The sequence below is a fragment of the Corvus hawaiiensis genome, chromosome 13 (genome assembly GCF_020740725.1).
Source record: "Corvus hawaiiensis isolate bCorHaw1 chromosome 13, bCorHaw1.pri.cur, whole genome shotgun sequence".
NCBI lineage: Eukaryota > Metazoa > Chordata > Aves > Passeriformes > Corvidae > Corvus > Corvus hawaiiensis.
Window position 1 is genome coordinate 7,238,189 of NC_063225.1, and position 24,070 is coordinate 7,262,258.

The window sequence follows — 24,070 nt, forward strand, 5'->3', positions numbered from 1 at the left end:
CCGGATTATACGTTTCTAGAGGCTCTTGAAGGTTTAAACTCTTTACAGCTTGTTGAGAGCAGAATGATCTCTGACTTCCTGCGGGGAGGCCAGCACCGGGGTGGAAGGATGCAGCTGTGTTACTGGCATGGAGCAGCTGGACAAGGCTGGGAGGGATGCAAAGAGGGATTTTACATCACCTGAAAACGCAGGGAGGAGGTGGAAGGGAGTGACCTAACCTTCGATGAGTGCCTGGAAAGGCAACAGCTCTTGGGCACCTTCCTGCTGCGAGCGGGATCAGCACGGCGGGCTGGGGCAACCCCCAGCGATGCTTTCAAAGTCCAAGAGTTATATAGGAAAATTATGGGATGTGAAATAAAGTACTAGGTGATCGATGAAAAACATACGTTTATTGAGATGTAACAGTCAATTGCATGGCTGTTAAACAGCTATAACTGCGTATTAAATAATCAGTTCAGCTGGTATTTATTTAATATAATCGCAGCCTATTAAACCTGATTTAAGTACAGAGTTAAGTGTCTCTGGGACACACAGCTGAAAATGGTGCCAGGAACATTTTATGTTGCCTGAAACCCTTTGTGGAAAACTCCCGCAAACACAGGCTCTGCTGAAATATCCTTTGCTTGATGGGGGAAAAAAGATGAGATTCTTAATTTTGACCTGGACTGTGGGAGAATTATCTGCAACTTTCACCTAGACCCAGACCTAATGTGGATGCCTAATTTCTGCAGATCAAAAATATTTGGAGTAACTTTTTGGAACTGTTCCTTTCCAGATTTTTGCATGGTTTATTTTGCTTTACTTGCACATCTTTGCTCCCCTGATTGCCTGATACTTATGCAGTTATTCACACCAGCACAAAGTGAGTCCAAAGTAAATGTAAAATGCTGCTAAATCAACACGGGATTTACTCTGACCTGGCTGGGCTTACAAATGGGAGATGTGAACTAGGAGCGGCTCACGCTCTGGAAATGCGAGGTCGGAGGACCCGAGGGAATGTGTGGTCCTCAGCTCCCAACAACTTCCCTTTTTGTTTCCACCAGCTCCCGGGGGTTTGTGCCCATCTCACGGGCTCGGGCCATCGGTGTGGTTTATTCGATGTGTGTTTAAGTGCTGCTGTAAAGGGAGCTGGTGCCAAAGACCTCGGAGCGAGCACACAGCAATACCTGGGATGAAAGTTATATCTGTTGCTTCATGGAATTGCTGCTATAGATATTCTGGGTTTGGGTCAAAGTTTTCCCATTTTTGCTTATTTTATGCCTCTTCTTTCTTCTTTTTAGTGACAAATGAAACCAAGTGAAGACTCTTGTCTTTCAAAATAAATATCCAGACCGAATACCACATAAACTGCATATGGTGTGCATTACAGATTTATTTTCATGAGAGCTTGCAAAGAAAAACTGCTGAAGTCAGGGCAGACCCTCATTCATTAACCCACGATGCCAGGGCTGTCTGTGGTGTTTTATGTGCAGATTATTTGTGTTTCTTTTACAGGTCTTTGTCTCTTTCTCTGGCTTCCTGTACCAATATGTCATTTCACTGTTCCCGGGGTGTGGAAGTGCTGTGGAGAGCTGATGGCAATTTATTCTTCCCATCAGAGATGTCTTCCCTGATTGTGCCAAACACAAGAGGAGAGGAGGTGAGTGAAACCGCGCCGGGCGTGATCCTGCCTCCCAAAATCTCTCCTGTCTTGCAGCAGGGGTAGAAAGGAGCCAGGATTGCGCTAAGCGGGCAGATCCCGGTTCCTGTGGAACCTGAATGTCTCTGTGTAATGAATGCTGCCGCCGCAATGCCCGTTCCCCTCCCTCCGGCTAATTATCCCGTGTTTAACACCCAGACAAAACCCCGCTGCACCTGCACCGCCTCGGGAAGCACAATGCCGGCACAGCCAACAAAGCGGCGTGGCAGGGACCCCACCGCCATCCCTTGCAAGCACTACTTAGAAAAAGGATAAGAGAAAAGGGGAGGGAAAAAAAAAAAAAAAAAAAAGAAAAAAAAAGAGGAGGAGGAGATTCGCTCGCTTGGACTTTTTCACTGTTGGAGAGAATGGGTGAAAGCCCCACAAAAGCGGCTTAATAAAGAGGAGAAGGAGAACAAGGCGAGAGGGGAAGTGCAGGGCAGGCTGAAAGGAAGGAGAGCTTTCCAGGTTGTATTGTTCCCTCCGCCCTCCAGAGATCCTTAGTCAGCGTCTCAAAAGCCGTCGATGACATCAAGTTGATTGGTTTTGCCGCGGCGTTAAAAGTAGGGTTGAGAATCAATGTGTCCCTGTTCCACACGGGACCCACTTGTCAGGAGGACAAAACGGGTCTCATTCATGGCACTACAAAGCGGGGAGCTCTGCTTTGATGTGGTGGTGGATGGCCCCTTCACCTGTTCCTTTCCTTGGGAGGAGCTGGGCGAGGTATTTTTGTCTGCCTTTTTGGCCAAGATCTTCCTAAAAATCGCTGCAGTTCAGCAATAGGTGAAGCTATTAATTTTTTAAAAAAATACAAAAAATTATCTAATGAGAAGAATATAAATAATTTTTTACCTTCCATCCAAAAGTGTGGACTTGTTTCTCCCTGGTCCATACACATATGAAAGGAAACCTTATGTAGAACCCGTTTTTATTTAACGGATGGGTCAGGTGATTATTTGGCTCAATTTTAGGACACAACTCTTAGAAAATATTGCTGCTTTGCCATAAGTAGTGTTTAAGACACAGATGTGCCACATGGGGAGACTCAGGCTCCCACGCTGATGTGGGGCAGCTCAGGAGGGAGCAAAGTGGGGTGCATTGCTCACAGTCACCTGAGGGACAACCTGAACTGCTACGATTTTTTGTGTGATAGATAAGCTGTGCTGCAGGAGGGAAACCAGACAGGGCATGGTTAAAAATCTGTCATGAGATTGCTGAAAGAGTGAGTGTTGAGGATGGCCATAGACCTCAGGAGATTCTTACTTCCATGCCAGCGTGGCCATATCGGTAATCATCTTTTCTTGTTATTATCAGTACGGGATGGAAATAATGGAGCCCACACAGCCCAGATGAGGTCCCAGGTCTGTTGTGCAAGGTATTTCTCCTCGGCTGAGTTAGCACTCCCTGACCCACAGTTTGGTGCAGAATTCCTGAGGGAGCTCTTACAGGGCAGAGTCTGTTCCCTGTGAATGAGCTCACTGATGTAAGGATTCACTGCTGCTTGTGCTTAGGAGCTCTGGGACACCCTGAGCACACCCACATCACCTTCACAGCATCCCCAGGAATGCCAGGCATGGTGGATACGGGTGGGTACATGGTGGATACATGGTGGGACTGACCAGTTGTGGGGTGATGCTGTCAGCGGGCTCTGGCATCTGGGACTGCAGGGCAGCCAATTAGCAGATTGCTCATAACAGCAGCAGTACAGTCATTAGGGCTTCAGGCATAACATGGCAGATCTCAAAACATGAGCAGAATACAATCAGGCTTAAGTAGGATAGTGATCAGAAGGTCAGTCCTGACAAGAATCCCTAGGAGTCTAATATGCTGGACATAAATTAGTATCATTAGCACAAACACCTCAAAAATGGGAAGTAAATTACTTCAGATACTCAAGACAGATGATATCCACGCACCAGGCACAGCCAGAGAGCCCATCTCTCAGGGTAGTGCCAGTTCTTCCCTCTCCTATGGGCTGGATAGCAGCAGGGAGATGGGACTACTGCTTGATGCTGATGTGAGTTCCCTGAACCTCCTGGAAAGCAGAGAAGAGAAGGGGCAAAGAAAAGCAATTTTCACCTGGGAACAGATAATTTTTCTGGAAGTACTGCTTCAATTCATCCAGAACATGAGCAGCAGAGAGGAAAACTAGTTCACTAACCCAGTCTCCTGCTGTGTCCTCCTAGAGTGATAAAAATATGGCTGGAAATTGTCTGTACTGTTTATTACTTTGAAGTCAAATGTGCGCCAGTTATTTTCAGAAACATGGTAGAAGAAATGCTTTCTGGCTGGCTCTGAGTTGCAAGGTCATGTGACAAATTTCCCTTTCCCTGTCCCCCTGCTTTTATACACACATGGAAATGCCGACATGGATATTTTCACGTATATATTAAAAGTAGACCAAACCTTGATGTGCTGTTTGGAGATGTGTGGCACAGAAATAAATCACAGAGGAGAGCAAGGGAGGAACATGTGCTGCTGCCTGGCAGCTTGGGTTTGCTCAGAGCTGCACAACCGAGCAAGACATGGCTCTGGAAGAGACAGGTGGATGCAGATCAAACCATGTGAGCCTGTGGGTTTGACAGGGGGTTTAAAGCATGTTTAGGGAGTAGCTGGAGGGGTTCTGCACAATGCTGACAGCTTCAAGTGGGGAGAGAATTCATGGCAAGGAGAGGGGAGAGGAAAGCTGGTTTCTTTGGTTTTCACGGCTACAAGGTTTAAGAGGGGCTGCAGCCTTGGGGGACTTCATGGAAGTGGTGGAGGAGATGACACAGAAAGCAACTGGGCCAGCCTCCTGCCTCCTACAACCACTTGAAAGTGTCCCAGGACATCAGCTCCAAGCAGCCAAGCAAAGTAAATCCAGACTTTAAAGAAAGCACAAGGTTAAAGAAGATTATGGAGCTCTTTTGTTTCCTGCATGTCAGATTGCTGTTATTTGCTTTCTGACCCTTGTGATTAGATAAAAGGAAAAAAGCCCTTGGAAAGGTGACTTAGGTGTACCCAGGGCCATGGAAATCAGAGCTGCTGTTCTCACCAGCATGAGATACTAGACCTAGTGCTTAGCAGAGGGCACCAGGGACTAATCCCCTGCCTGCTGCCACTAAGAGCAAGGCAGGTCTGCATGGGGCACCCCACAATTCCCAGGTCTCCACCTTTCCCTCAAAAAGCTGGGCTGTCCTGTCTGTCACACGGGGGCAAGGCTAATTGCATGCCCCGAGTGCTAGAGAACAGCTATGAGCAAAGCTCCCCGGGAGTACTGCCTGCTCGTTACACTCATTATCATTATCCCTGCCTTTCCAAACGGGATGGATGGACGGACAGCCACACGGCCTCGAGAGGACTTTGTGCACAGACCTGTGCACTGATAGAGAGGAGAGCTGTAACGGGGAGGAGGGCAGGGCCTGGGGTTGTCTTGATTGAGTGTTAATGGGTCCCAACTGGGAGATAGGCTCAGCTGGGTGCCAATTACCCTAATTGATAAGAAGCTCTGATGGGAGCCTTGGAGGACGCTGGCTCCTCACCGAACTTACTAAAGGGAGGCTGGAAAAGGAAATAGCTGTTGTTGGAAAGGGGGAAGGTTTGAGTTATTGATTTCTTTTTTTGTTGTTATTTGTTTGGTTTTTTTGTCATGATTTGGAAACATGTTATGAGGCAAGTGGAAGAATTCAAAAATAGAACCAAGTGATGTGTTGTGGGTTGAGGTTGCAATGAAACAAGCAAAAATACCCAGAAGAAAGTTTCCCAACAGCAGGTAAGGGAGCCTTGGCAGGGCTTCCTGATGGGTGTCTGCTTGTTCAACTACTTGTAAGGAAAAACCAGAGCTGCGTCTTTCTTCTTCTGCTGTGATGCTTTCCCAACGAATGAGTGGGGCTGGGAGGGGGGAGTGTGTGGAAGCACAGGCTGTGAGGAAATGATGCTGTGGCTCTGGTTCCCCCATTGCTGGGTCACAGCTGTGAGATGCAGAGCTGTCTGCAGGGCTTGCAGGGGCTGGTGTGATGGAAGGTGGGGTCTTGGGGGGCCTGCAGTAGGATATGGCTCATCCCTGTGTTAGGATGAGGGTGTCTCTCTGAGCTTGGGGTAGCTCTGTACTCGCTGCTCTATCAGACTCTGTCAGTGTTGTGTGGGGAAAAGGGGTCAGTGAGAGCAGCTTTTTGTTCTGTGTCTCTGGGCCTGCTGGCAATGCTGATGTGAGTGATGGCTTTTGCCTGATGGTTTCCTTCCTCCTGGGACCTGGTTATTACCGTTGGAATAGATGGAAATAGGAACTTGTGGTTGTCTTGGAGTCAGAGTTAACCCTTTGTAAATAAGAAGGAAACTGAGGCATGGAGTGGTTCTGTACCAAATGCAGTCCCACAAGCTTAAATTAGTCTGCCAGGTAAATCTAGACTGTAAACACACAAGCACATCTGGTGGCGAAGATTCTTTGCTGTTTGTTTTGCTCCTGGTTTGCTGGGAATACCTGAAACTTTTCCTTTGCCTGCCAAACTGCTCCATGGCCCTGAGTCTCTACTGAGAGCTGGCACTTTTGGTGTCTCAGTCAGAGCCCTTTACATCCTTCCCACAAAGGGTTTTCCTTTCCTGTAGGAGGAAGGAGAGCAGCAGGCATTGTATGGCCTTGCTGCAGTGCCAAACACTGGTAATAACCTCATTAGAGGATCCCCTCTTCCTCTTTCTTCTTCTTTAGGACCATAAAGCACTTGCAGATGTGAAGGCAGCTTCCAAGCATGGCTCACCTGCTCTTTGCAGGGCTTTGGCTTGATGCAACTCCAGGGAGCTCTTTAGAAAGCCCTGTAAAACTATCAAAGGGATGACTGGATGCTTTTAAACCCTTGGATAGGGTTTTCTGGCCCAGGCTTTGTTAAAGCTTTGTTTCTCTATGATCAGCCAAGGTAGCTGGGCAGACCAAAGGTGTGGTTTCCCCAGCACTGTGTCCCTGAGGCTGTGTTCTCATTAGTACTGGCTTTGTGCATTGCACTGGTCAGTGATGCTCCTGATCTACATCATCTTTGCCATGTGCAGGACTTGCACTGGTTTTACACTTGCATGCTGAGGGAGCTGGTTGCTATTTACCACAACATAGGCACCCAAGCTGTCAGAATTAATCTGCCAATATTTTTTGGAGCTCAAAAAATGCATTTTTGTTGAAATAGTGCATGACATTTTTTTTTTTAATTGTGTCTTTGAGCTATAACTGCACAACAAATTTTGGATTTAATGTGGCTTTTCTGAATCAGAGCCTTAGATGATCAATATTAAGGCTTTCGGAAAGAGGTTCAGAAGGGGGCAAGTAAGGAGTGATTCTCCTCATTTTATTCTCTCAGGTGCTGTTAAGCAAACAATGCTGGCCATAACCACATGAATTTTATCTGTCTCTGCTGGTGAAAAAGGAAAAGCACCGCAGACATCAGGGACAGCGGCACAGCCTCGTCCCCAAGTGTGTGCTGCTGACTTATCAGCTTTAAAATTGCTGACGAATGACAAGCTCCTGTAATGATCTAGTTCAGAGGGTACCTTCTTGGAGAAACACAGGGATGCTCCTGGCAGGGTCATTACTGGAAGTCGTTAATCACTGATTTGATATTCAAAGCTGATGGCAAAGTCAAAGCAGGTCAGCATGCTAATGGCCATCAGCGGTGGCAACGACCAATTTCCACAGAATTATTGTCAGTGCAGGCAGCAATAAGCAGCTCAGAAAAGGCAATCTTTTATTTTTAAATGGGAGCTAGTATGGGGTGGGCTGTAGGGGCAGAATGAACTGCTGCCTGACAGGAGGCAGATTTGCTCCTAATTGGGAGAGGCAAGCAGTCAGGAGAGGTACGGCTGTAACTCCAGGGACAAGCAACATTTCCCATCTGAGACCATCTGCTGTCATTTTTGACAGAGGAATTAAACAAGGTAATGGTTCTGGATAATGTGAGGGAGCTGGTGTGTGTCATGGATGAGCATTGGTTGGGGGTGAGTCTGTCCTAGGGACTGGAGAGCAGCCCTGCCCCAGTGTGGGAGACGGGCAGAGGTGTGTGTTGTCCAGTTTAAAGGTGGAAAATAAATGCTGGCAGTGCTTGAAGTCATTGCTCAGCCCTTGGCTGGGAGCACACTGTCCAGGAAGAAAACAAAAATGTCCTTCTGTATGTACAGCTGTTTCTGGCAGCCCTAAAGACACCCCAGGAGCAGCTAAGGCAGGTTTTGGTGTGTTTTCCCCTAATCCCAAGGGGTGCTATGGAGGTGCCATCTGGAGCACAATTGCTGTGAACTGTCGGTTTGCCAACACGAACAATTTGTTTTTATTTGCATCCCATAGTTTCCGGCTCTGTTAAAATAGCTGAGTCATTTTTCCACGGATGTGATTTTTTAAAAAGTATTTTGGTGTTTTTCTTTCTGTTTCAAACATCTTAGCGAGTGGCTTTCTGTCAGAAGTTTTCATTTGCTTTTTTTTTAAAGGAGAGCACTGGTTCTCACTGGGAGCCAGTGCGGTGCTGCCGGGCCATGCTTCAGAGCAGTGATGGGTTCTTACTCCCGTGCTTGTGGGTGAGGGACTGTTGTGCTACTGGTTGTGGAAAATTGGAGCAAAAAGTCTGTCCCTGCCCTACAAATCTCCCGAACTCCATCCTGTTATCTCAGACATTTTTCCTTGGAAGAGAAAGATTCCAGCATCATGTTAGGCGTTGCTCATGACTGAATTCTTGACTTGATGTATGTGAGTTCAAGAAATCTCAAAGTTATTTCTCTGTAAAAGCACATGAGGTGTGAGAGCAATAGCTCTGGAAGTGGAGAGAGCAGGACAAGCACTGTTTGATCACCCTGACCTTTGCCAAAAGGCAGTTTCCATCTGGGAATGAGGCAGGAGCTTCCCCAGCCCTCACTTCTCTGCCCTTGTGCTCAAGTGGCCTTTAGCTGGCGCAAGTTTTACTGAAGTGGACACATGTGTACTAGGAATTGGACTTGAGACCAGCAATTAATTTCACATAATACCTTTGTTGTCCCTGACTTGGACCAGATTTGAACTACTGACCTGGAGATGAAAGTCACCATAGTCTCCTAATGGTCCCCTGAGGCAGGTGGGTGAGCAGCTTTCTTGCTGGTTGTGCTAAGAACCCATGGCCAGGCTGTTCCCTGCCTCCCTCCGGTTTAACCCTCTCCCAACCATCTTCCTCCTCCCCACCTCCTCCAGCTCTCTGCCTGCTGAGCATGATCAGGATAAAAGGAAGAGCAATGAGAGCCATATGTGGAGCCTTTTAATCCCTCTGCTGTGGCCTGTGGTGAGCCTGGCTGGGGGTGAGTTGTGCAAATCCTGGGGTCTTCTTGGTTGCTTGAGCATCCAGACGTGGCTTTCAGGGCACTGCATCAAGTGGAAATGCGTTTGCTGGGGAAGAAATGGGAGTGTTCAGGAGTAGAAGACCTGTAACTGGTATCCAGTTATAGAGCACAAGGCTGCATCTGATTCCTTTCATCTTCATGTGGCCCTTGTGCACCTTTACTCTGCTCTGGTCCCTTGCATCTCCCCATGTGGTGACAATGACTGGTGGGATGTACTGGAAAGCAAATTCCCAGCATCTCTGGTGCTGCAAACACATGGAATTACCCTTTCCCATAATATCATCTATAATCCTTTTCCTGATGTAGACTAGGAAAGCCCCTCTGACCTTGCATCTTTCAGACAAGATGCAAGATCATCCATTTTCTTGTCCTTTGTGCTGCTGAGCCGTAAACCTGAAACTCCAGAAGCCAGCGTAAGACTGACGTGCCCTCAGGTGGGGAGGTAAATTGAGCGTGGTTAAGTTTCACTCTGTAGCCAGAGGTTTATAGCTGAAGCTCTCTTGCCTCGAGGACCTTCAGAAACAGTGCTTGATATGTATTTCTGAAAGGGGATTAGCCAAACCTGAAAGTATTTCTGAACAGCTCCACCTGAACAGGGCAGGCAGGGAGTGCCTGTCTCATGTCTCTCACCTTGTCTCTGGCCTGTCTCCTTGGCTCCTTTTGATATCCCAGGGCTCCTGGTCTGGCCCTGACTTGGCTGTGATGCCCTGACTGGGATCTAGGCTGGGTAAGGAGCAAAACAGAGAGCTCTTCCCATCTGATGGCCAAGCACTGTGAATTATCTGTAGCTGCCATCCTGTTCCCAGCAATCTACAGCAGCCACTGGGATGAGAAGTAACCCCTCAGTACTGGTGGTTGGTCTTGTTCCCACTTGCAGCAGAGGCGCCACAGTTTGGGCTGCATCCCCAGTGAGAGCTGGATCTGCACAGTGCCGAGTCTTGTCGCTGTGGTTGCATAGTGGGGAGATGGGCTTCTCTGAGGTGTGTTTTATGAAGCCTAAAAGCCATGTGAGAGGAAGGAAAAGTGAACTACACCCTGCTAAAATATCCTGATGTGGTGCTACCCATGAAGTGCCCTGCTGTAGTCTGGTGAGCACCAAGAAGTGACAGGCGTGCTCTGGCAGCAGTGAGGTTTGTGCAGCAGAGAACTCCCACCCTGGAATGCAAAGGATTTTATGGGAACTAATAAATTAAACCTCGTGTATTGACTCTAAAAATGTGGTGGTAATGAACCAGCCTGGATTTACAGATAAGGGGACAGAGCACAGAGTAATGTGCTTGTTTCCCTGCGCTTGCAGGACCTTCCATCAGTGTGGGTGGGATGACATCCAGGAGTCTGTCTCTCCTGCTCAATGGGCTTTCCTTCAGGCTCTTGCTCCTTGCCACAATGCACCCAAATGTTCTCTTCCAAAATCCTCCCTCTGATTCTCATGTAGCAGTACATGGGGTACTTGTGACTAGTCTTGGACGGGTTCTTCAGAACAACAGGCTTGTTTTTAACTTGGCATTCTCGGTCCAGAACAAAAAAAAAGTTCTGGAAATCAGAAAAATGCTGATGACTCCATAGTCCCACTGTCTCTGTTTTCCAGAGCTGTGGCTGCTTGGCCATCCCCCTTTCAAGGGCTGGCTGCCAGATTAGTGACAGAGTTCCTGAGGAGGGGGAACACGTTTCTGCAGGTCCCACGCTGAGGAGCGCGCAGGCAGGCGGGAGCTCTGTGAGCCTTCCACAGCTCCTCTCCAGCTGACATGGAAACACGAGAGGCACCCTTTCCCCAGCTAATATTTTTTTTTTCTCAGTCCTCTCTTTCACAGATGTCTTAAGGACCTTACTAAGTCTCGCATTCAGGCTCTTGGCCCTGACGAAGCAGAAGCTGCCTGCAGGCAGCTTTTGGACAGCTGGATGAAGACATCACTCGTCAAGCATCAGCCCTCTCCAGGTAACAAATCTCTTGCTCCTGCTTTGCAGGAATGTCTCAGTCACAGGCTCACACCTGAGGCTGTCAGCCTTCAAAGCCTCTCTCCCGGGCTGACCCCCTCCCTGCTCCTGGGACAAGGGAGGGTGAGTGGTGCATACACGTGCTGCTCTGGGGCTTGGCCTCCTGAGCCGGAGCGGGCTCCAGTCCCAGCCAAGCACCTCCCAGTTCACCCAGGGCTGTGGGGAAATCTCAGTGCAGGCAAGAAGGAATCTTGTCCTGTAGGAAGGGAAAAAGCTTCTGCTTCCACCTTGGAAAGGTTCATTGGGATCCAGCACTGTCCCCCTCTGTGAGCTCCCTGCAGACCCCTAATCCTTCCTGTCACCTCCCATCCACCCAGCTGGGATGTTCCACTCAGCCCCCGCTGCTACCCCAGTCTTCTCCTCCCCCCTGCCATATAACAATGATATTAATAATAACGAAGACTTTAATTTTTTTTCCTCTGGGACCACAGAGTGAAATGGGAGCTCACGAGGAAGGATTTACGTGAATGTGAAGGATGTTAGTTCAGGAGGTTGGTCCTGGTCAGTGAATTAGTGTCCCTTAGCGTCTTGCTACAGGGAGATGATGAGATGACAACTTGGTCATCCTGCTGTCATATAGGAGAAAAGTGTATTTGGAGTAGGAGTGAAGGCTGACAGTCCTGGGAGGGACTATGCCTTCTCTACACTGCTTGGCAGCAGGAGATAGGGCCAGTTGTGGAGGCTGTGACTGAACAGCCTGTTCAGATACAGGTTTGGGGTGTAGGGCCATGTCCAGTGAATTTTGGCTAGTGTGCTCCCTAAGGGATCAGGCAGCAAGGTCATATTCCCCTTGTGCAACAACATGAATGTGGTACCAAGAGAGTATTTTGCCTTAGAAATCGTGTGCAGAGGATGTGATGACCTTGTTCTGCTTCCTGTGTATCCATAGGGCTTTTGGATTGCGTAGTGTGAAAAGCAAACTTTGAGTACTGCCATCTGCCTCGTGTGCTGGGCTGTGCATGGGGAATGGGCTCTTTGAAGCACTGTAAACTTCTTTTGCTAGGGAAACCTCTCGTAGGACCAACAGGAAATATTTCTGCAGTCTTTGCCATGTGTCCCAAAGCATGAATTGCCTCCAGCACATGGGGAGGGTGCTGAAAATAGCAGCATCTAGACCTTCTTTGGAAAAAAACCTATATATATACACATATATAAAGAAATGGACACATGGTAGGCAGCAGGAGAAAGGCAGTGATGGAGCCCTTCCAGGGAAAACAACTCTGTTATGGGTTGTGGAGTAAACACAGATGTCTGGAATTGCAAGTAGCCGGAGGGAGCGGAGCAGAGCCATTGCGTGGTTTGCTGGAGAGGGTTTGCCTCGGGGGCAGGCTGGTGGATGCTGGCTGCAGGGTGAGACAGCAAATCCCTGCTTGGGAATGAGCTCTGGGAGAGGCATGGCAGCCCTGGCAGTCTCACCAGGTGTCCTGGCCTCTCAGCTGCACGGGTGTGGGCTTGACTTTTTGTTAAGGACAGGGAATCTATGGAACAGGAAAAATGCCATCAACTTGGCCAAAGTCATTGTTGGGTGTTTTTATCAGAGTGAAGAGTCAAAGTTTGATTTCCCATGTGTCACTGGGCAATACCACTTTTGCTCACAGCTTTAAACCACGAGAAAGGGGACCCTGAAAATCAAATACATTGTGGGTGAGAACTGGGAATGTGCCCTGAGAGGGGAACAGAGAGGAACTATCCTTCTCAGACAAATCTGAGTCCCGCACTGAGCTACTGCTGGGTGGAAAAATCGTTTATATTTCAGTTACTTAGATATGGAAAACAAAAGGAAGGAAAAAACAACAATTATTTAAAAAGAAAAGTAATGAATCTGTGACAAATAGCTGATCCACTTATTCCCTTCTGAGAGAGCAGTCTGGGAGGAGCACCATGAGGGGCTGTAAGGGCACGGCGTAGCTCTCCCTCCTCTGCTCTGTGATCTTCCAGCTCTGAGGTTTTGGCCAGCAGAAGTCTATCCATCACTTTTTAGGAATTCTCCATCACTATTTCTTGCATCCATTGTAGCGACTGAAAAAGAAGGGAAAATAAATCTTGAAAACTACAGATGAGAAATGTTACAAGGGCATCATCCTTTGGTTAGGCATGTACTTGGAGATATTTTAGCAAGGTTTCCTTTTGAAACTGAATTTGACTGTATTTCTTAGGGAAGGGAGACCAGAGCTGCAGCTGCAGAAGTGCTGTGCAATGAGACCTGGAGCAGCTCAACTCCCTGCAGTGCAAAGGGACCTGGATTCTGACCTCACCCGGGCTGCAGGCAGTTGCAGGAGGAATAAAAAATAAATCTGGGCTTGTTGACATGAATAATATGATGTCTTTACATCCTGACCTAATTGTATTAATTCTTCATGGCAAATATCATATGGAAGTGGCTGATTAGGAGCTAGCAATGAGAGTGGTATTGGCCATCTGGTACGCTCGGTTTGGAAGGACAAAAAAAAATCAGGATGAAACAAAACTGAAACACATGAGTCTTTCAGATAATGAATTAGCCAGATTCATTAAATTTTGGTTCAGATTTGTCTCTGCTGACACTTGTGTATGGGCAAGGCACAAGGCGGTCTAGGAGGAAAGTGATCCCTGCAAGCTGATGGTGTGCAGTGAATTGTGGTTCTTTTGCAAGTAAGAACCCATAAGAAGCAGTGGTATCAGCTCTATTTTACCTGAGCTACTCACAGGTTTGCTTTTGTTAACCTCATTTTAAGTTTCTATGAGCTTTACCCTGGGAGTGCAGCTCATTCATGACCAAAATTAATTAAAATCAACCTGGTTTTCCTTCTGTGAGTCAAAGTAGAGAAGGGAAATGGATCTTTTTCTTATGTCTTACCTTGTTAAAAGCATCTGAGCTTTGTCTGGCAAGGCAGTCATATAAATCCTTCCCTTTAAACTCTGCTCACCTCTGGCTGCACAGTGACAGGCAGCTCAGAGACAAAAGACCTGTCTGTGATTTTGCTCTTGTTGATTTTTAAAAAATTCTTTTCCTTTCCCTGCAGCCCTGGGAAAAGGTGGTATGATGGAAAGGCACTCTGCACTGACCTGAGGAATGCTGCAGCTTCTCCTGGGGTTTGGCAGCAAAGATCTCCCATGAGGTCTCCTGAGGCTGAGGGTCTTCTGGGGTGTGCGCGCTTACTGAGTGAGATTTGGCTTCACACACCAAGATATTGGGGATTTTGCTGAAAAATTTTGTTGTTGTTGTTGGAATTAGTCAGGAGAATCCCAGGGTAGTTTGGAAAACAGGGTGGGAAGCTTAAAATGAGTACTGGAGGGCTCCAGGGGGATGACAAAGTGGCTGGGTTCCTTGGCTGGGTGGGGAGAGCAGCCAGGGAACCTGGGGTTGAGTCAGAGGTTTCCATCTGTGTAAGGGTTGGCCAGAGGTGAGCTTGAACTCACTGCTCGGCCAAATGTCCTTGCTGCACTGGTCACTGAAAGACCTGGGTGTGCCAAAAGTTTGCTGTGCTCTGCAGCGCTTCCTCCTGGAAGGCTTTGGGGAAAAAAGTTTAATTTATTTTTTGTTACCAGGGAATTTCCTGTGCTGCACCTGTGAGGGCTGGAAACAAGTGAGTGGTGGCATGTTTGTTTGGATGAGAGGGTGCTGGAATGGGTGGAGGAAAGGGGATAAAATCTCTTGGCTGAGACTCCAGAGACCATGCCTGTATGTTTCAAACCCAGAACTCTGCTAATCCCATGCTAAACCTCTGGAATCAAGGAGGTCTTGAAGGCAACGTTAAGGATGGTAAAAAAGGGTGGATACATTTCTCAAGCAATTGAATCTGAAATACTATTCAAGGACAATAGCACCATGAATTGGCAGGAGAGCCCTGATCCCTTGGTGCCAGGTATGGTTACAGGGAGGAGCCGAGTGCCTTTGTCTTTATTCCATATTTATTAGGTGCCTAATGAGCTTTGGTTTGGTTTTTAATTGAAGCCAGCCCTTCTTCCCCCACTCCTCCCCAATAATTAATGATCAACACCATAATCCAACCTGCCTGCCCGACAGACAAGGAGTGCTCTACAACTGTGGCCTTTTTAACAGGCTCCTTATTAAACATTCTTACTGGATAAACAAGCTGAGGGGAGGCTGTGGGGGTCATGTATTTCCCAAACACTCCAGAGTTGCCAAAGCCCTGGACCAAAGTGTGTGTGCTCAGAGCTCTGAGAGGCGTTTGTCAGTGGCTTTACTGACAGATGCTCCTAATTGTGTGTGCCTTTCTCTGAGGGGTGAGTCATGGGCTGCTGAGAGCAGCAAGAGGTTCCAGAGTAACTCTGAGCAGTAGGTGGACATGATTATTGCAAGAAGCCCTAAATTTGTGGTGTTCTTGGAGGAGCCAGGTTCCTGGGACACAGCCATCACCTTGCCTCCCTTGTTAAAGATTGCACTTGATGATCTTAAAGGTCTTTTCCAACTTCAGTGATTCTATTTAGGCAGGTGCTGGAGGATCCAACCTGATGATGTTGCAGGATAAAGGTTTATGTGCTGTGGGCTTGGACTGTGCAGACATCCCCTTCCCTGGAGGAAGGACCTTCCCAGTCCTGCTCCAACTTGACTAGATGGGGTCTTTTGCTGGATTTATTTCAATTATGATTATAATGATGGATTTCAGACTTCTGTAGATACTAGAGCTGGTTCCAGGGAAGTATTTCATGGCTGTGGCTGCTCATGGAGACCTGGGCATGGTGACCCCACTATGTCTCACTTGGAATGCAGGAGTTACTCTTCTCCAAGGTGCAGGGCTGCTGCTGGAAATCATGCAGTTGAGCACTGAAGTGTGACTGTTGTCAGCTAGGAGTTGGAGTGAGACTCTCCTATTTATTTTGCTTAAGGACACAATCAGATGGGAATCACTCTTGATCATTGATAAAATCTCTCCGGGTTTGGAGCCAGTGACCTGCAGGTCAAAGGCTTTGTGGCCTCTTCAGTCCCTGGAGAATTGAGGCTGTTGAATGCCAGGTACACCTGGCTGTCTGTGACTGCTGCTTTGGGAGCCAAGTGTGCAGCTCCTGTGTGTCCCCTCATTGTCACACTTCAGCTTTTCACTATTTTTTGAGGCTAACAAAGTGGGATGGGAACTAGCAAAGCCTGCAGCTTGAGGTGCATGAGAGCAGGTTCTTTCCTCCCTCACCTTCTTCCCAAATTGTTGTGGCTTGTGTAAAGCTCTACCTAATGGTGGATCAGCCCATCGCCTCCTGCAGTCCCTCTCGGAGATCATCTCATTAAATACAGGCCATGGATCCTCAGCATTCACTGCCAGCCTTTTTCTTGTGTAGCTCCTATCTATGAACCTGTGATTTTGTGCCTTGAGGTAGCACCTTGGTGATACCATGCCCAAGGGGGGAAGGTAAGTGAGGCCAAATTTGTATTTGATTCCATTTTTTGGCTGGATGGTGTGATGTAATGAGCAGTAGGTTGTTGTGTCCACACTGCTGCTTTCAGCAGCAGCTCTAGGATCACTCTGTTTCCCAGAGAAGTGGCTCTTTATTTCTCCTATGGACTCCTGGTGTTTGTTCATTACTAATCTAAAAATAAACAGCATTTTGCTTGGAAGCAAGTCTTTGCCAGCTGACTATGGGGAACCTAAAATATACTGAACTCTGATTCATCAGGGCATGATAAGATTTGATCCCTTTATAACTGGTATGTGGAGGACTGCTTTATAAATAATATTATCATGTGATTAATATGACATGGAAGTTATAATTAATAGCAACGTCCCATGTGATGGGAAAAGTGGATGCAACCCTATCTGAAACATGTTGAGGCAATAAAGCAAGTGTTAAAAGTACACCTGGCATGGCACTGCATTTAACAAATGCTACAGAACAAATCACAAATAAAAATACAAGCTTCCATTGATGAAAAAATTGGGATAATGATAATGAGTAAGTGACCTCAGCTGCAATGGATGGCACTGTGCAAATACACATAATTATGCAAGTGATTTGCTTAGCATTGATGGTGTCTGTTATGAGGTGAAACCATCCTGGAGCACTGTGGGAAGGTCCATGCAAAGCACAGCAGGGCCAGCACTTGCTCACTTCCTTTAGAGCTTCGCTGAGCTTTGGGTAGCCCCTGCAACTGCTCAGCCTCTGGGGGTCTGGAATGGTTTCTGCTACCTGCATCTTCCACATATTTGCTGAGATCAAGGCAGAGAGAACTCCTACCTCCAGGGATCACCAGAGTAGGCAAATATGTACTTGTATTTATTTGGTTTAAACAAAAGCAACCACGTCATACCAACCTCAATATATGTTTGTTCATTTGCTCCAGTGTTAGCAGGACCCAAATGTATTGTTTTCAAAACATCCTTGCTTCTCTCCAGCAGTTTTACTGCTTCCAAATATGTTCTGTGCCCCTGCTCAGCAGTAGGTAGTTATTTAAAACAATACATTTCTCTTCTGTGCAGTGCTTTCTCAGAGGTCTTGGCTTGTTCAGGCTTTAACTGGGCTTTAGCATGCAAATTTAACGTGTCATTGTGGCATACTTAGGAATAATTAATATAGAGGGGTTACTTGTAAAATGGTGCTGGGGACAGATTTGAGGCCAACCCCAGCAGTGGTTTTCCTTTAAATGCTCAAACTGATGACGGGTTTGATGTGAGAGTGTCAAGTGACATTTACTAGTGGGAGGAGGCCAGGAGTATTTATATTTTGGATGTGTGTGGTGGGAGGTTTTTAGTTTTTTTTTTTTTCCCCCCCTCTTCACTTTTTTCTGTTCCCAAATTTTGCAGCTGTGCTTTGATTTACGTGAAGCGGACAAAGCTGCAAGTTTACAGTGTTCCAGTTCCTTCCCTTGTCAGGGACCAGAATGGCAATTCCAGCAACCCCCTGGGAAATGGGCTGGGATATTGTACATGTGACATGAAGGCAGATGAACTTATCAAATCTTGGCTAAGATATGGCAAATATTGATGTGTCTGCTATAGCATGAAGGCTCTGTTAAACTGGTCACAGAAGGCTGGAAATACCGTGTGGGTGCAAGGGTCAGGTCTTTTGCTATCCACAAAAGCTGGCTGACCCTTGTTCTCTGCAGTCCCCTTCTGGAAGCACAGTGTAAAATATTTGTGATTTTTTTTTTTTCCTTGTAAAATGTAAAAAAAAAAAAAATGGAAAGCTGCAAATTCCCTTTTAAACCTGGAGGGATAGGCAAGCCCTCCTGTTTTGGGATGCAAATGGACTTGTTACAGAAAAGGACTGGGAACAAACCTTCCCTGAAACAGCTGGGGCTGATCCCCATCAGAGTCAGGATGCAGGACCAGATGGTCAGCTCTCCTGTGACAATTCTATTTTTTATTTACATGAAAACACACTTTTAGTTGGGGAAAGAAACCCGTAGCCAATTCTGCTGTGAAGAAATGTAAAGAAAATGAAAACCTTCTCTTTTCTGAGAAGTTCCCTGCCTGTTTGAAGGATGTATCAATAGGAATATCGAGTAAGGAGATCAAGACAGGAAGGCATCAGCTCTTTTTTGGCTTTCAGGGACCAGCAGAAATACAGAGAAAAATTGCTGGTAGTTGATATATTGACTGGTTTTCATTATAACTTCAGTGTTTCTTTCAGCTGAAAGAGAGGATATGATATGTCTTGATTAAATGAAATGTCATCTCAGTGTTGAATTAATTACGTAGAACATGGGCAAGGACTTGGTATTGTATTAATTTGGCTGCTCCAGAGAAAACATCAATAGGCTGTTTGTGGATGACAACTTCATACTCTGTCAGCTTCTGCCTAGGATCTCACAGCTCCTTGCAGGTTCAGGTGTGTTAAGCTTGGTAGAGGCAGTGAAATCATTAAAATTTCCCATTTTGTATAATCTAGAGCAGCACTAAGACAACCTGCAGGCTTTTCCTCTGCAGTTCAAAGCAACGGGACTTTGTTTGCCAGAGGTGTGGAGGACTGGACTCTAAATAAACCACTGAAAGCATTTCTGGTCCCTACCAACTTGCACAGGGCTGGTCTCAGAGATGGAAAGAGAAGACCAGATTTCCGTGTTATTCAGTACTGAAGATTTTAAATGAGTATTGGGTTGTTCCCTGCCTGGTGGCTGATTAAGAACCGGCCACAGCCAGGGGTTGGCAAAGATCAAGATCAGTTTTACAAGCAGAGATTGACTCAAGTGAGTTGTCACAGTCTGCTTTTCTGGGAAAAGGCAATTATAACTCAGGAAGTTCTGATGTGAAAATTATTTTGGCAGATATACTCCTTTTTTAGTAGCTCATGCATGCAAAAGCAGTGGTGAAGATAAGGTGATGGGAAAGGTGAATCAAAGCAAAAGCCTCTTTGTGTGGGATCATGTTTTGTTTCAGACATGTGCTTAAAGAAAATTTAAAGATATTCCCTGGATTTGCCACCATATTTATTAGGTAATTTCAGGCTTGAGGAGAGGATTCCTGGAACTTTGTGAAAGGGCTTAAAACCTGCCTTTATGAAAGACCCCATGGGCAGAGATACAATGACTGCTCTACCCACAACATCCCAGCCCTGATCTGGGTTACACTTGGGGCAGGGCAGGATAATAGTGGTGGTTCACTGCCTGCTCAACCCTTCACCCTCCCATAGAGATGGCTAAAAAGGTTCTGTTCCGTATCAAAGTGCAGAGCCCTCCCCTCCAGGTAGTGTCTCAAATCACAGCCATCGTTACTGGCAGTTGCTGTGGGAGGCTTTATAGCACAGACGTTGTTTTATGGTTATTATTTATTTTTATGGTTCATTGGATCAAGGCCCCCAGTTTGCTTCATAGCTCTCCAATGTCAACAATTATCAGGCAGCTGCTAATTGGGGCTGGGTCAGAAAATCAGCAGCCTCCTATTGCTGAAAATCTCCGTGGGTGACATTTCTGACACCTCCAAAATCAATGGCAACAAGCCCAATGACACTGAGAGAACCAGGAACATATCCTGCTCTCCCATACCCATCTGCAGTGACAGGTCTGCAGACTCTGAATGAAACCTGATTTCCACGCTGATAAAAGCTAATGAAGCATGGAGGAGCATCATTAAGCCATAAGCAGTTTTTGCATTAGAGACTGGATGCAAGGAGGGATCCATTGGGTTTTTTGTTAGTGGTTGTATAACTGAGTGAGACTCTTCTGGAGAGTTCAACCTTTGGATAAGGATGAGAGAAAAGGAGAGACAGACAAAAGACAAGGGGAGAAGAAATAATGATGGCGTCCTTAGAAGAAAAAGGAAAGGGTAAAAGGATTAACTTTTTGGACAACATTTCTTAAATTTCAAATTCTTGCAAAAGTAGCGAAAAATGGAAAATCAAATGTAGACTAGCCATAATTTGGTTCCAAACCTCCACCTCCTCAATGACCAAAAGAAAGGTCAGACATAATTTTTGGTCTCAAAACTTTAAGATTTTTAAGTTTTGGTTGAGTTTAAACCTTTAAGTGAAGGTAACCTTTTAAGCTAAATTTAGTTTTGTATGCATTTTCTATGAGGCAAAATTTAAAAACCAGCATTTTCCACATGCTCTAAGAGTGGCAGAGATCAAAATGTGCTCCATGATCCTGGCTGTCCTTGGTGCCACCTGTCCCATGGCTTCCAGGTGGCAGATCCTGCAAACTTCGTGACAGCTGGAGTGTAGGAGGGACAGGAGTTGGATACATCCGACCTATTTATTCCACAGGCTTGGATAGCAGGTCATGGACATTTCTCTGAGCTGAGCAAACAATTGACATATGTGCACTGAGAACAATTTAAAAATGTGCATTTGGTAGATTTTAAATAATAAGACACTGATGTTTTGTGCTGTTTTTCTGAGAAACCACTAAATCTGTCGCGCTCTGCTCATGTGCCGTGCAGGGAAGTCGCAACTCCCCGCCCAAGCTGATTCCCCAGCCCTATATTTCACCTTCCTTTTGATGGCTCATTCATTTCAAGCCTTCAGATAATAGGCCATTATTCTCAGAGTTCCTATTATATTTTATTAATGGGGGGGGGGGCGGGGGGGGGGAGTTATTGTCACAAACTCTGAAAGATTTGCACTTGGAGCACTCATGGCTCTTGAAAAGAGAGCAATTCATTCAGCTGCCTTGCTTGATGGGTGTAGATCTCATCTCTTCCCCTACTTTTCCAGGTCCTACCAGCCTTTGCGAGCCATGGGGACAGGTCCCCTCCCAGGGTGGTGGCAGGAGCAGCAGTTTGGTCTGCCAGGAGTTATCCAGAGTGGGATTGCTGCCAGCTGCAGTGCAGGTTACGGGCATGGAGGCTGGGTTAGTGCTGGTGGCTGCAGCCCAGAGGAGCTGAGTTCTCCTCTCGCATCTGTGCATGTGGGTGTGTGTACACATACAGACAGCCAGAACAAGCCTGTTCCTGTTTGGGAGATCAGTGTCAAAAGTGTATTTTGTAAGAGCTGGCCAGGCTCCTGTTTCCACATTACTAACCAAAAGCAGTTAGATGTTTTTTTGGGTGCCTCTGCTTTTCCAAATCCCTTCATGGCTCTGTCACTCCCTTTAGAAATGGAAAGGACGTGCTCCAGAGCCTCTGTGGAGGCATGTCAGCAACTCATCCCATTTGGTGGTGCTGGGCATCACATAATAGGGTGTCCAAGGTATGACTGCAGCAAGAAGGGAAAGAAAAGCCTGTGCTGGGGGTGGGGACCAGCTTGCAGAAAGGTTTCTGCTCCCCTGGTGCTCACAAGAAAGGGATGAGTACAGACACGTTGGATCCAGCTGTGTCTCTCCCTTTGTCTCTGTACGAATTGTACCTTCTCCAACCCTTCAGAAACATAGGACAAGGATGGGTTTTTTTTACCCCGAAGTGCCTGAACACCTGAGGCTGAAAATTCCCTTCTGTCCTCTGCCTCTCCTTTTTCTCCTTCCTTTGTTATCCTTGGTGGAGGGTCAGCTGCTAATTGCAGTGTCCTGCATGTGTCCATCATTGTCCAGTGAAAAGCATCTTCTGGGGGTATTTTAAACACCATTATACAGCTGGGAGGGGCAAAGAACTAAGGTGTGCTGGAGGAAAGTGGCTTTGTGGCTCGTCTGCCTCTGCTAGCTAGAGAGAGGAAGGGGAGTATGGCTTGCTCCAGTCTGTGCATTAACCTGTCCTGCTGCCTCTGGAGTCACAGCATCTGGGGAGAGGGGGACACAAACAGCAAGAGGTGGCCCTGAGGGGAAATAAGACACCTGTGGTGGGAATCTGCTTTTAGTTACTAGCTATTGCCTGACTGGTTTGGGTTTTTTTCTTGTCTTAGACATATTTTTTCTCCAGCTCACTTTTCTGTCAGACCCAGAACAAATGGTGTTTAATCTGCAGATACAGCCCACAGCTGGGATAAATGTATGCATTCCTGCACCTTTGACTAGCTTTAGGTATTTGTCTGGGGGACCAAAAGTGCTTCCATATTCTTGGATAAGGGTTGTGTGTTTTATGCAAAGGAGGAATATAAATAGCTACCTATTACAGCAGTAGCAGCTGGTCATATTAGACTTGTTTGTATCCTAAGTGGTCTGTTGCAGTCACCAAGGTGCTGGTTTAGAGCCTGAAAGAGGATGCTGCAGTCTGGTCTGTGGCAGCAGGAGCACAGGTGGGCTGTATGAATCCCCCATGGCCATGCTCTGGGGTGGTGGGTGCTGGAAAATTCCTGTCCTGACACCCAGTCCATGCTTTGAGCTACAGGGGGTTCTGCCTTTACCTTATGGTGAAGTGGGGAATCACCACCCCTGGAAACGAGCAAAAACCATGTAGATCTTCTGCTTGGGAATGTGGGTGAGTGGTGAATGTGGCAGTGCTGGGTTAATGGTTGGACTTGATGATCCTAGAGGTCTTTTCCGGCCTAAATGATTCTGTGATTATTAATGCAAAGGCTTCACTGTCATAAACCAACACTGACAAATTGATATCTGATATGGAAGGATTTGAAGATGATCTTTCCTAGAAGAAACTCTCCCAAACGTCATTACTGATGGAGTTGGAAATAGAAATGGGATTTCTTGACTCCCTGTTCAGTCTGCAACCAACAGATTCAACCGTTGAAAGAAATCAATTGGGAAGTGAGTGGGTGCTTTGCTATTTTAGCTGTTCATTTTCAGTGTTTTTTTGTCCTTTTAAATCATGAGCTTCAAATATTCGTGGTTGGCTACGAATGGTATAGTCTGGTTTTCAAAGCTGCTGAGCTGTTAAGAACATTTTGAAAATTAGAATAAGAATGTTGGATGCTCAAATATATCCTCAGGAGCCCAGGTTTAAGCATCTGGGTTTGTATACTTTGTTTTTATTATCTGCACCTTTAAAAAGAGGAAAGCAATTACCATTGCTGCTCACCACTATCATTAATCCAAGCAATATGAAGATAGTTTGTTATGAATCAGTCAATTAATTCTGTTTGTTAATTCACTCTGTTGCAAAATATCAGGCTAAAGAAATTTTCTATACATTAACACAATAAATCTTAATTTGTTACTGCTGTTTTCTGAGTAACCCACAGGCATCAGAAATCAGATTCACTTATTTTTTCCATTTTCTCTGGTTAAGTCCAATTCTTATGCAGTTTCTTCCGTCTCTCTGCTGATTCTTCAGTTTTTAAGATCCCATCACTTCTAGGGATGAGGTTCAAATGTCTTTTTTGGGAAGAGCTGGTTTGCATCCTGAACTCAGGAGCAAGTGTTGCAGGTCCCAATTTGCAAAAAAGGAACTGCTAATACTAATTATTTTTGTTGCCTGTTTATCTCTTGATAGTTCCTACAATCCAATTAAAATCATTGCTGTTCCTTGCAGGTGGCATGGACCTTCATTTGAATTTCAGGAGACATGAACAACAGCAGCAGCTTGTGAAGACAATGCTTCTGTGAAAGGTAAATTCACTTTTGAAAATTCACCATGAAATTCACTTTTGTTCCAAAAAATAAAATGAAAAGAATTGCAGAAACTGTGGAGCGATCACAAGCCTCCAGCAGTGAAGATTTAAGATGGTAAATACTGTAAACCTTTTAATAACCCTTATATCATGACTTCATTTTAAAGAAATTGAATTAATTAGGTCTTGAATTACCAATAATTTGTGAGAAAGCTGTCAAGAGAAAGCACATCTAAAAAATGTGCTTTTAGAAAAAACAAAATGTGCTTTAGAAAAAAG

At 46.1% G+C, this 24,070-nt stretch overlaps 1 long non-coding RNA gene across 1 annotated transcript; it reads left to right on the forward strand.

Annotated features, from left to right (window-relative positions):
* The first annotated feature begins 1,443 nt into the window (after positions 1-1,443).
* Positions 1,444-23,790, forward strand: LOC125332862. Its single transcript, XR_007206642.1, has 3 exons — positions 1,444-1,639; positions 10,789-10,928; positions 23,713-23,790. It is a non-coding gene; the product is annotated as an uncharacterized LOC125332862 (long non-coding RNA).
* Positions 23,791-24,070: the final 280 nt, after the last annotated feature.